This window comes from Astatotilapia calliptera, chromosome 10, assembly GCF_900246225.1.
Source record: "Astatotilapia calliptera chromosome 10, fAstCal1.2, whole genome shotgun sequence".
Taxonomy (NCBI): domain Eukaryota; kingdom Metazoa; phylum Chordata; class Actinopteri; order Cichliformes; family Cichlidae; genus Astatotilapia; species Astatotilapia calliptera.
The window spans coordinates 10,677,612-10,689,435 of record NC_039311.1 but is presented as its reverse complement, the minus strand read 5'-3'; positions in this window follow the sequence as shown (position 1 = coordinate 10,689,435).

Below are 11,824 nucleotides of genomic sequence, written 5' to 3'. Positions count from 1 at the left end.
TGGCATTAAATCAATTATTGAACACAGTTCCATTAATATTGCTTTCTTAAAATAAACAGATGATGGTATTAATGCCTTGTAACAAAAAAATTTTTTTTGTACATTTTTGATATCAATAAAGGATTGAACTCCACTTAAGTGTTGCAGCTTTTTCTATAACAACTTTCACATGACAGACAACAAGAGGGTAAAATAGACTTAATTTTTAGGGATGCCTTTTGCTGGAAAAGAATAGGCCTGTAAACTTTTCTCCTGAATAAAATATAAAACTAAACATGAATCATGGTTCAAGGCAGACATGATAAAACCATAAAATAAATTCTAACCAGTGCATTAAAAAACAAACAAAAAACAGGCCATAGTTTAAAATTATGATTTCCCAAAGCAATGACTTCTGCTGGTTCCATCCGATGTCTATGTATAAACAGCTAGATGTGACATATGCAAGAGAAATATAATGCCATCATTTCATATATGAAAGTGAAGATATGTTAGGAATAAGTAGATGTGCTGGAAATTAATTAAATACTGCCTTGAATTCTTAACATCTTGATATGGTGTATGTTGTAGTATACTACTGGCTAAAATGAAGCTTCATGATAGGAGTCCTTAATTAAAGGATGCTATATTACTATACCAAGGCTGGACTCAATGCTGAGTCATTGCAGTCAATGCTTTCTACAATTAATAAGTCGTAGATTGAATTTTATTTTTCAGCAAATGTGGTTGGACTGGCTCACAAAACATCTCTTAGCGTGTGAACATTTAAATATTGGAATCCTCTTTGTGTAAGACATAGCTCTTGAGAAATGCTTAATAAGTGGTAGATCGATGAATGTTTTTTTCCATACAGTTGTTGGGCTGAAGTAGGGCTGGGCTATATGGCCTAAAATCCACATTGCGGTATAATTTGAAGCATGTGCGGTAACGATATATATATTGCATTATATTCTTTTCTTCAGTATACCATATTTTCCGTACTGTAAGGCGCACTTAAAATCCTTTAATTTTCTCAAAAAACGACAGTGCGCCTTATAATCCGGTGATCCTTATGTATGAATTCTGGTTGTGCTTACTGACCTCGAACATTTTATGTGGTACAGGGCACTCAAAAATCTGTCAAAAAATGTTTTAGTACGACTTTGGTAAGCTACAAAGCCACACCGCTTGATGGATTGTCGGAGCATTACAGCTACCATAATCAGGAGCCTCGCAGAGTAATCTGGGTCCAAAACTCTGTTCGCTTCAGGTCCCAAAGTCAAACAAACACTGTGGCATCACTGAGAGTTAAAAACCGTCTAAATTCTTTCATCTTTAATAAAATGGTCAGTGTTGCTGCTTTACCAGGTGTAACAATTAAGTTTAACAACCAGGCATCCATGAAAACAGAACTTGTTAAATTTTATGGAGTTAGAAGTTAGCAGGAAGTTAGCTCGCTAGTTTCAACCTAAACATGATATACCATGTTCTGACTAAGAGATGGGAACAACAACATGGGAATAGAGCAGCTGCGAGAGAATTCAACATTAATGACTCAATGGTACGGAAGTGGAGGAAATGCAGTTTTTGGATGGCCAGTTGAAAGTCTAACCCAGGGATCGGCAACCTTTCTGATGATGAGTGCCATCTAAAATTTCCTCAGAAGTCAATGTGCCATATGACTGCATTAGCAATAAATCTAATAATGCTGTATATTAACAGTTACACACTATATAGAACAACTTTATAGAATTATATTTGTTCGCAGATGTTTGCAGCTATCAGCAAATAGTTATCAGCTATTTAGAAAAAAAAAAGACACTTTTTATCCATAACAAGAATTCCAGAACAGCAAAAGAACTGTACAACAGAAAATGCAAATGCTATTTATGGTCTCCTCACAAGAATGATAAGAAAAATAAACTGAGCCAATATGGCATGTTTGTTAATACACATGTTAATGTGATCTCTGGTCTCCCACTCAGAGACACAGGACGGCTACCTGAGGACACTCTTCATGTGAGAGAAAATCTGCTCACACAGATATGTAGAGCCAAATACTGTCAATAATGCCTCTGCAAAGTTCTGAAGACAGTTAACCATGTCAGGTAGTGATGTCCAGCTGGTGAAAATGCAAGCTCCATTAACACGCACAGCTGTGGATTCCAGCTGCGTTCGTAGTTCTGCAAACTTTGACCCCCACAGAGTCGAGGTTTTCTGTTCAATCAGCTGCATTTCGATGTCGCATTAACTGGTATTAACTCAGCCAGTTAATGCAAGACAAATCCAGCTGTTCATTAAAGCTTTCTGGTTTGGTCTGTCTTGAGTCTTTGGGTGTATCCGTGGATTTCCGCGGTGCTTATGCTGCACTGAGCAGAAAGCTCCTGAAGTGTCGGAATGTGGAAATTTCAACATTGCTTGAAAAAACTGCCAGCTAGCAACGTCTCTCTCATTGGTAGGCTAAGTTATGTTTAGCCAATTACAAGGTGAATCTGGTAGTTGGGGTTGTAAGCTAAGATACCCTCATTAAGAAGCGGCACAACTAATGTGTCTATGCGAGCTAATTTGCGATGTGCACCGCTGGCCCAGCCATTTATTTTTTAATGCACCTTCTCAGATTAATTCCAAATGCCCGGTGGGCCGATGGCCAGTCCAGCCATCAGTTAATCCAGCTGTGGCATGCATGCCCGGGGTTGCCGACCCCTGGGCTATACACTACATAAAATCAAAATTCACATGTTTTATGTAACTAAGTGTTTAATTACATGGGCTACAGAAAATAAGTTATATTCAATTTAGTTCAATTTTATTTATACAGTGCCAAATCACAACAACAGTGCCTCAAGGCGCTTTTTAATGTAAGGTAGACCCTGCAATAATACATACAGAGGAAAAACCCAATAATCAAATGACCCCCTATGAGCAAGCACTTTGGGGACAGTGGGAAGGAAAAACTCCCTTTTAATAGGAAGAAACCTCTGGCAGAACCAGGCTCAGGCTCAAGGAAAGTTTTAAGCCTAATCTTAAAAGTAGAGATAGTGTCTGTCTCCCAAATCCAAACTGGAAGCTGGTTCCATTGAAGAGGGGCCCATTCTACTTTTAAATACTCTAGGAACAACAAGTAAGCCTGCAGTGTGAGAGCGAAGTGCTCTAATAGGGTGATATGGTGCTACAAGGTCATTAAGATAAGATGGGCCCTGATTATTTAAGACCTTGTATGTAAGGAGCAGGATTTTGAATTCAATTCTGGATTTAACATGATCCAATGAAGGGAAGCCAATACAGGAGAAATATGTTCTCAGAGAGACTATATTTACAGACTATATTGATATGTAAAACGTGTATACTTACTGCATTTGAATCATTATAACCATATGTAACCACCTCCATATGTATTTAAAAAAATGCTTTGATTTTGCCACCCCATTTGACTTCTTTGCCACCCTCATGCCACCCCAAGAACATTTCTCTAGATCTGCCCCAGGAGTAACAGGACACCAGGTGGCAAATAACATGCAAGTAATGATGCTAATAATTTTCTGTCCTCTGGTTGTGTGAGTAGGAAGCTGTTTGCTAACAAGTTTATCCTAAATAAAAAATCAGTGGGAGACAGTGTTTGTGTTACAACTACCCTGTGGCCAAAAAATACATTCTGCTTATTCAATTCTGGTCCCAACTGTCATAGAGCAAGAGGCAGGGTACACCATGGACAGGCTGTCTTGTTGCAGGGCTAACACAGAGAAACAGACAGTCATTCACACCTACAAAGAATTTAAAATGGCCAGTGAACCTAACCAGACTAACTGCATGTCTTTGGACTGTGGGAAGAACATGGAAACTCCACACAGAAACGCTCCGGTTTGATGGTGGATTCAGACCCAGGACTTTCTTCCTGTGAGGCAACAGAATCACTCTCCTCAAATGTTCTCAATAGTTAAAAAAAAATATTCCTCATATCACCCCCTCTCTTTTATTCCTGCACTTTCCATACCTTAAGGCTGTCCCGTTGTCAACAAATGAAGTGAACGATGACTCTCAGACCCTTTTATCCCTTTAAAGCCTGAACCCTGAATTAATTGCCAGAAAATTCAAATCTTTTGAAAATGGAATGTTTATTGAATCTTCTGACATTTTTTTCAAAAAGACAACGAAATATAAATTGGCAGATATGAGTTTAATTTGTATCATATTTGCTACATCTCGCTTTTTTGGGCAATTTATTGCTTAAAAATGCTATGCAATTTATTTCGATTTTACAGGAGGGAAACACTCTGATGATATAAGCCTCAAAAACTCACACAAAGTGTGTCAAATACATACATGGCCCATTAGGGGCTTATTTTAACCCTTTCATATAAATTTTAGCTACTTCAATTATATTTTGCAGCAAGCAACGGGAAGCAGTGTGTGCTTTATTACTCTGCAGTTTGGGTTTTTTTGATGATCCTTTTTTATTACATTTCTGTGTTTTGACAAAATTGAGAAAATTTCCTGTCTTTAAAGGAAAGAACGTGGGAGAAGATCAGACTCTTGGTCCCTCAAGTTCCTTTGGCTGTGCAGAAAGTAAAAAATGCAAAATAAATAGTCCCGAACTGACGACAGCTAGACGCATTTTTTAATGCTGTCAAGGTAGCATCACAAAGCACTGTCCCGTTTCTATTCACACCATTTTGAACCTGTATAAACCCAAATTCTTAAACACTGCTGCTAAAAACACAAATTTTATAGCAGTCTTTGGAGGGTTTGGTGCGTAAGCCTTTCGGTGGACTGGGCCGAGACACACCTTATTAAAAGAACAGTTTGCCATTTTTGCTTTCTGGCCAAGACTTTAACAAGAACAGGTAGGAAGATTTTGTTTCCTCTGGATGGAGCGAAACCCACATATTTCCAGTGTCTGTGCTAAACTAAGCCAACGAGCTGCCGGCAGGAACTAATTATGCCATCAATCTTCACATCAGACTCTCAGCAAGAGCGTATAAACATGATCAACTTGTTCCTTCAAGGTTAAGACAAGATCCTGATGGTTTCATCATCAACAAATTCACAAAGAAACTCCGCACAGCCAGATACATTTCCTCCTAACAGGTACTGCAGGTGGAACTGAAACCTCCTGCGCTATTTTATTGTTATACCTTACGGGGCTTCCTGCAGCGTTTAGTTGACACATTAGAAATAGACACATTATCTAATTTACATTGCACCTGCAAAACTTGATAATTCACATTATAAGATTTACTCATCATTATATAACCACATGCAGCAAGGGGGGAAAAAAGATCACCCTCACTCATCCAGTAGGATGTAAACTATTGTGTGGCCCATGCTGTTACAGTGATAGCCGTGAATGGGCCTGAATTAAGTCAGCTATGTGAAGCGACTCTAGTGCTGGCAGGGTGAGATCAATCTCTCAGCAATTAGTATCATTTTGGAGAAGCACAGACCGATTGTGTTTTGGGAATCACTGCAGAAATGCACAGCACGAGTGAAGATAACATCAGACAGACAGTGTAATGCTTTTGTATTGCTCCAGTGATAATTCTGCTGCAGAAGTGTCAATACAGAGATTAGGTTGAGGTGGGCCAATCAACCCTCAGGGTTTTTATTTTTTACTCCAAGGCTTCAAAGAAGCACAGGAAGACAAGTGTGCGTTGATTAGGATACAGTTTGTGGCAAATACATGTTTGGCAAAACTAATAGCTGAAAATTATAGTAAATGTGATGCTATGTGTAAACAAACAACATAGGTCAAGTGTGTCATAGCTACAGGCTGTTCTACTCCCAGATATGTTAAAAACAAGAGTAATAGGAGCCGGTGGACCCAGATCCCAGCCAAAGTGAGAAACACGTAAAAGTCAGTTCATTTTAAAGAGTGAGTGCCGCTTCCGCAACATCTAAATGTCTCCATTTTCAGTGTGTCTCAGCAGCCTAAACTGCTTAAAATGTTAAAATTAGCTTGTGGCTACATTCTACTTCATGATTTCACACAAAGAGAAGATCATTTCCTAATCAGCACGACACGCATGTCAATCATCTCCCTTCCTCCCGAAGAAAGAAATCTGGCTTCCCTCTGTTCAAGCTGAGATCAAAAATATCATACTGACATAGCTAATGGTGTGTGAGCGGGAGTGCAGATTTAAATTTTTATTTTTACGATACTTCAAATCAAACCTACAGAGAAAAACAACCAATCATGCATATTTGACAGACTTTATAAGTTTTTAATGAAATGCATAATGGGTGATAATGTAATTTGTCAGTTAGCTATTGGACTGGATTAATGTATTCTTTTTATTTATTCGTTTGTTGCTGATCAGATCAAATGTAACTATCAAATCTAATTTATTTATATTACATACTCAGCATGAGGCTGAGGCATGAGAAAAGAAAGTGAGCCTCTATTGGTTGATACAAAAAGGTACAAAATTAACAAAGGTGATGAAAAAAGCAAGACTGTAACAATATTGTAATTTGATTGGGGATGACAAACGGGGGAGTGAGGAGACATGGGTATGAGCAATCAGTAAATCAGGAAAAGGCAGATGGGGAAGTAAAACTAATTCAGGACCAGGGGCGTCACTAGGTTTTAAGGACAGGGGGGGCTTGGCCCCCAAGAGATGCACACGACATGAACGAACGTAGTGAATGAGCACAAAATTTCACAAACAGAAAACAAAGACTGAGAAATTGTTTTCCTACTTTTTTGGACAGATTAAACATCCTAGGCCACCAATAGATCTATTGTTTTATTTCAGTCTGCTTTATAATACAGTACAACAAAAAAACAGAGGAAATGTGTTTGCCGCATCAATAACAAGAAAAAAACTGAAAATAAAAAAGTACATTTTTCTGGCTGCAATCACCAGTTACTTGGTGGGTGGAAGCATCAAAGAATGACGTCTGTTTTTAAGAGTGGCAAATCGGTCAATCACTCTGTTGTGACTCAGATGCTGAAGCGTGTCTTTTTCAATAGACATGACTGCAAGACTGTGAAGTCTTTTCTGACCCATTGTTTGACGCAGCCAGGAGTGCAGCCGACGCAGTGCACTAAAGGACCGTTCGCACGAGCAGCTGCTGACAGGCACTGTTAGGGCAACTTGGATGGTTGCCTTCAGAGAGGGAAACATGTCTGAATCAAGGAGGTTGTACACAGACAACATATTTTTGGGTGGACATCCAGCCTCTGTTTTCTGGGTAAGAAAGTTTCTGGCCACCAGAACCTCCTCTTTTTTCAGGTCAAGTCTGTAGTGCTTTGCAAGTTCATTCAAGTGTGGTTCACTCAAGAAGTTCTCAGATTTAGGACTGCATGCCTGGACGCCTTTTAGCAGCCCTGCATCTACACTGCAAAATCTTTGATCAAGCTCGCCAACCATCCGATCCACACAAGGGAAAAGTAACTCTCTTTTCAATGTGTCTGAGTTGTTCAATTCAGTGCGTGAACCCACAGTTGCCTCCAGGACAAAATCCTCCATTTTCCTCTGTTTGTGCCTTGTCTTGGCACCTGGTTCAGGGATACTGTGGGTGTTACACAGGGCCTTGGTTTTCTCATACAGCTCTGTAGCAAATGCATCTGAGTGTTTGCCCTTAAGTGTGTCACACACAGCTTGTTTGCAGATAAAAGCTTCTGCCAGGTCTAAAGTCTCTTTCTGCAGGAATTTGTGGAGTCCTTCGGTTACAGACAGAATCGACTGAAACATCAGTAGTGCATAGACTGCTGAGAACTTGTAGAGCTTTGCTCTGAGACCAACAGCTATGGGGGATCCAATTGCAGATAGGCACTCCAAAATGGCAGGCAATGTCTCAAGAACTGCACTGATTGATCGCAACTGACATGCCCAGCGAGTGTTTGAAAGTTGCACAAGCTCAGTTTTTGTCAATCCAAGCTTTGCCTGAGTCTCCATGAACTTATGATGATTGATTAGGGAGGTGCTGAAGAAAGAATACACACACTCCAACAAGCTGAAAAGCTCCACAGCCTCTGGGACAGCCTTGCAAGTATTGCACAAAACCAGGTTGAGTTGATGAGCATAACAATGCACATAGATAGCCTCAGGATGGAGCCTTCTAAAATGTGCTTGTACACCTCCAGTGGAGCCACTCATAACGGCTGCACCATCATATGTTTGTGCTACACACTTAAGCTCTGCAAGACCATAGTTTTGGATCTGCTGCTGAATCTCATTTGCAATGGACTGGGCATCAAATGATTTTATCTCTGCAAGTGCAAGGAAACGCTCCTTCACTGCCCCCTCTGACACGTACCTGACACAAACAGCTAACTGCTCTGCCTTTTTATCCCTTGCCTCATCCACCATGATGGAATAGACTTTAGACTTTGTCATTTCAGATACAATGACACTAGTAACTTCCTGGGCACAACAGTCAATCATGTCATTCTGGGATGTTGGTGAGATATACTGTGCATTTGATGGGGGATTATGTTTTTGAAGAAAAGGATCAAACTCCTTCAAAAGCTCCATGCATGCAAGAAAATTCCCTCTGTTTGGGCTGTCTTCACCTTCATCATGGCCACGAAAAGGGAGTCCCTGTCTCCCTAACATAGAGGTGACTGCAACAATTCGTCTGAGATACTCTCTTCTTTCGACTATCTCACTCACATTTGCAGTTGCTATCATCTGTGCAACGTTTCCCTGTTTGCTAGTTCCCTGGTAGCTTTTCCATGTAACAACACTGTCCTTATGTGTTTGTGCCATCTCATGCTTGCCAAAGATGACTAAAGCTTTCTTCCAGTTCTTGCAACCGTTACTGACCAAACTATCATGTTTGATGTTTTTGCCAAACACTCTACATGGGAAGCAGAAAGCTGCACTCTGGTTGACTGAATATTCTAACCAGTTGTGCTTTTCAAACCAGCTGTGGTTAAATGCTCGCTTCTGTGTACCAAACGTATCATGTGGATAGCTCTTCAGCTTCACCTGTCTGGGCCCTGTGTCTTTGTCACCTAAATCAAACCCTGTAGTAGAATGAGTTGCTGCAGCTGCTTCATCATTTTCCCTCTCTTGGCCTGTTTGCTCTCCTCTCTCTGTAATAACTTGATCTTCCTCTGCCTCTCGATCCATTTGCTGCAGCTCCTCTGTCTCTCCTTGCTCTCTCTGACTTGAACTTGCCTGTTGACCTTTTTCTCCCTCAGCCACTCCTTCTGCCTCACCCTTCAAGATACATTAAAACATACTGAATTGTAGTGTAAATTGCTAATATCATGACTTCTGCTCCCGCTCCACAGTAATTTGTTGCTCCCAAATATTTTGAAGTTACAAACATTATATTTTGAGCACGCATGTGACTAAAATGGTTGCAATTTAAAGCCCTGAAAAATATTACTAAATTACTTGAATTGAAGTAATATTAAAATAGAACCCTCAAAAATATGTGAGTCAGGCTAATTTGACTTATATATATATATATATCTCTTTGCTCTCTCCACTTTCTAACCTTGACTCTCCTAAATAAAAGCTCAAGTTAAACAGGTCTTATATGTTGTACCGTGACTGAAATGTTTCATATTTCATATCCATATTGAGTCCCATAAAATTCTAATCAGACTGTCTGCATCACAAATGACTCCGTCCTTTGGCTCACCTCTCCAGCAGACGTCTCTCCCCTCTGCCTCTCTGTGCTCCTCTGCCCTGACTCCTACAGGTTAATGGGGATGGAGTGATTATTATTATTTCCACTGATGATAACCATACCTGAATGAGCTCAGCTGGATTTTTCAGAGCTAAAACGAGTGACAGAAATTAAAATTATGCTAACAATTTAACTTAGTGCGCTAGCCAGGTTTTTATTTACAAAATGGGGAACACCTGGTTCATTATTTACATGGGACTCTCTGCTGTTAGCTGGAGCTAACTAATTGTTACTACCAGCCAGTGATGAAGACTTACTTTCTTGAAAAACTTGAGTATATCCATGATTTCTTGCCGTTTGCCACATGCACGCTAGTGTTTCTGCAGGTGTATACGAGCGGAGTGTAAAGTAGCAGTGAAAACGAGGACTGGATTTTCAGTCATGTGGATGTCCCCTGTGAACAACTGGAACGGATTGGATAACGAAGCACTGACGCTACCTTAACAATGTAAAGCGAAAGGGACCAACCGAGTTATGATCATATTTGTGTGAATAGCGACAGGTTTATATTATTATTTCTTTAAACTCATATTCCTGCATCTTTATATTGAATTTGTCTGCAAGTTCTGTAAAAAAAAAAATCGAATAAGTTAAAAAAAAAAAAAAACCCAAAAAAAACCCCCACCAAATTATTTAGGGGGGCTTAAGAATATTTTAGGGAGGCTTCAGCACCCCTAAAATAGGCCTAACGACGCCACTGTTCAGGACAGAAAAGAAAATCAGGACATAACAACCTGAATACTAACACTAACAAGAATATGGTACAAAGGGATCAATGCATAAGCGCAAGAGGAGACAGAGGGAGGCACAAATAGAAACAATGGGGAGACTGCTACAAATAATAACACTAATAAACGAGATGTGAACCAGAGTACAAGATATCACAAAAACTGAACTCATCACTAGTAAAAAAAAAACTAAAAAGAGACTCAGAGATATCACTAAACGAAAGGCCGCTAAACGGGTAAATAATCACACTCACCAGAACTATAAAAGCACAAAATGTTAGAGATCAAACAGAAATGAAAGAGAAACCCAAGCTAACAAGAACAGAAGTGAGGCCACACAGAACACATTAACAGAGATGAAGACTCTTTAAACCCCAACTCCCATGACCCAAACCCTGCACCATGACAGATAGGAAACAGTGTGCAAGAAAAAAGCAAAGGACAGACAGAAGGTTGTGGAAAAGGTGAATATTTACATTTTGTCTGAACTTAAAAGGTCCTCGTTATTGCAGATATGTGAAGTGCTTTCACTGTACTTTCTCTGAAAGCATACATTTCACTGGAGGCTGAACATTCTGATAATAACTGTGGTAGCAACAATAGTTGGAATCCAAATAGCTGTTTCTCCACAATCATCTTATTGAAGCCCAAAGACTAGAATATCAGAAAATAATGCATAACTGCTGGCGTAAATTATGACTATTGACACAATGACCTGTTCAAACTACCTTTTGAGCCAAACATCTGGATTTATTGTTTGTTTCTCTATATCATTCTAGTGATTCAGGATGATGGAGGTCAAAAATGGCAAGTTAAAGTGAAACCGCTGCAGCCAGCTCATCGCTAAGAGCGGATACAGGCATAGATTCAGGAATCGAGCGGCCATCAGCCACCTCCTGTAAATGGATGATATCAAGCTGTATGCCAGGATTGAGCGAGACATCAAGTCACTGATCCACCTCACCAGGATATACAGCGAGGACATCAGGATGTCATTCGGTCTGGATGAGTGTGGCCAAATGGTTGCAAAGAGAGCTCCCAGTGGTAACAGGAGCATTAGGAGCTGTAACCCTGAAACTGGAGAGTTGGCTCCAGCAGATTCCAGGCACATCAGAGGTCTCAGTCTCTGTAAACTTTTTTTTTGTCATATATATATTTCTATTCTATTTCCTTTATTGTGCTTACTGTAGTTCTTTATAATTGTCTTTATTGTTTTTTAATTATTATTAGTTCAATTTATACGTTTTATAAACAAACTTTGACATTTGAAACAGAAGGGTGCAGTCCTGGGAATCGCAAATAGGCTATACAGTACTGCACAACCCTCAAACCTGAGCTTGGGATATATACTGTACAGAGCCTGTGCTGCCAGTTTCAGGACAAAATCTGCTAAAGAACAAATTCTGAATAAAATATGCAACATTCAGGAGCTAGAAAACATTTTTAGTCTTCATCTTAAACCTGTAATCAGC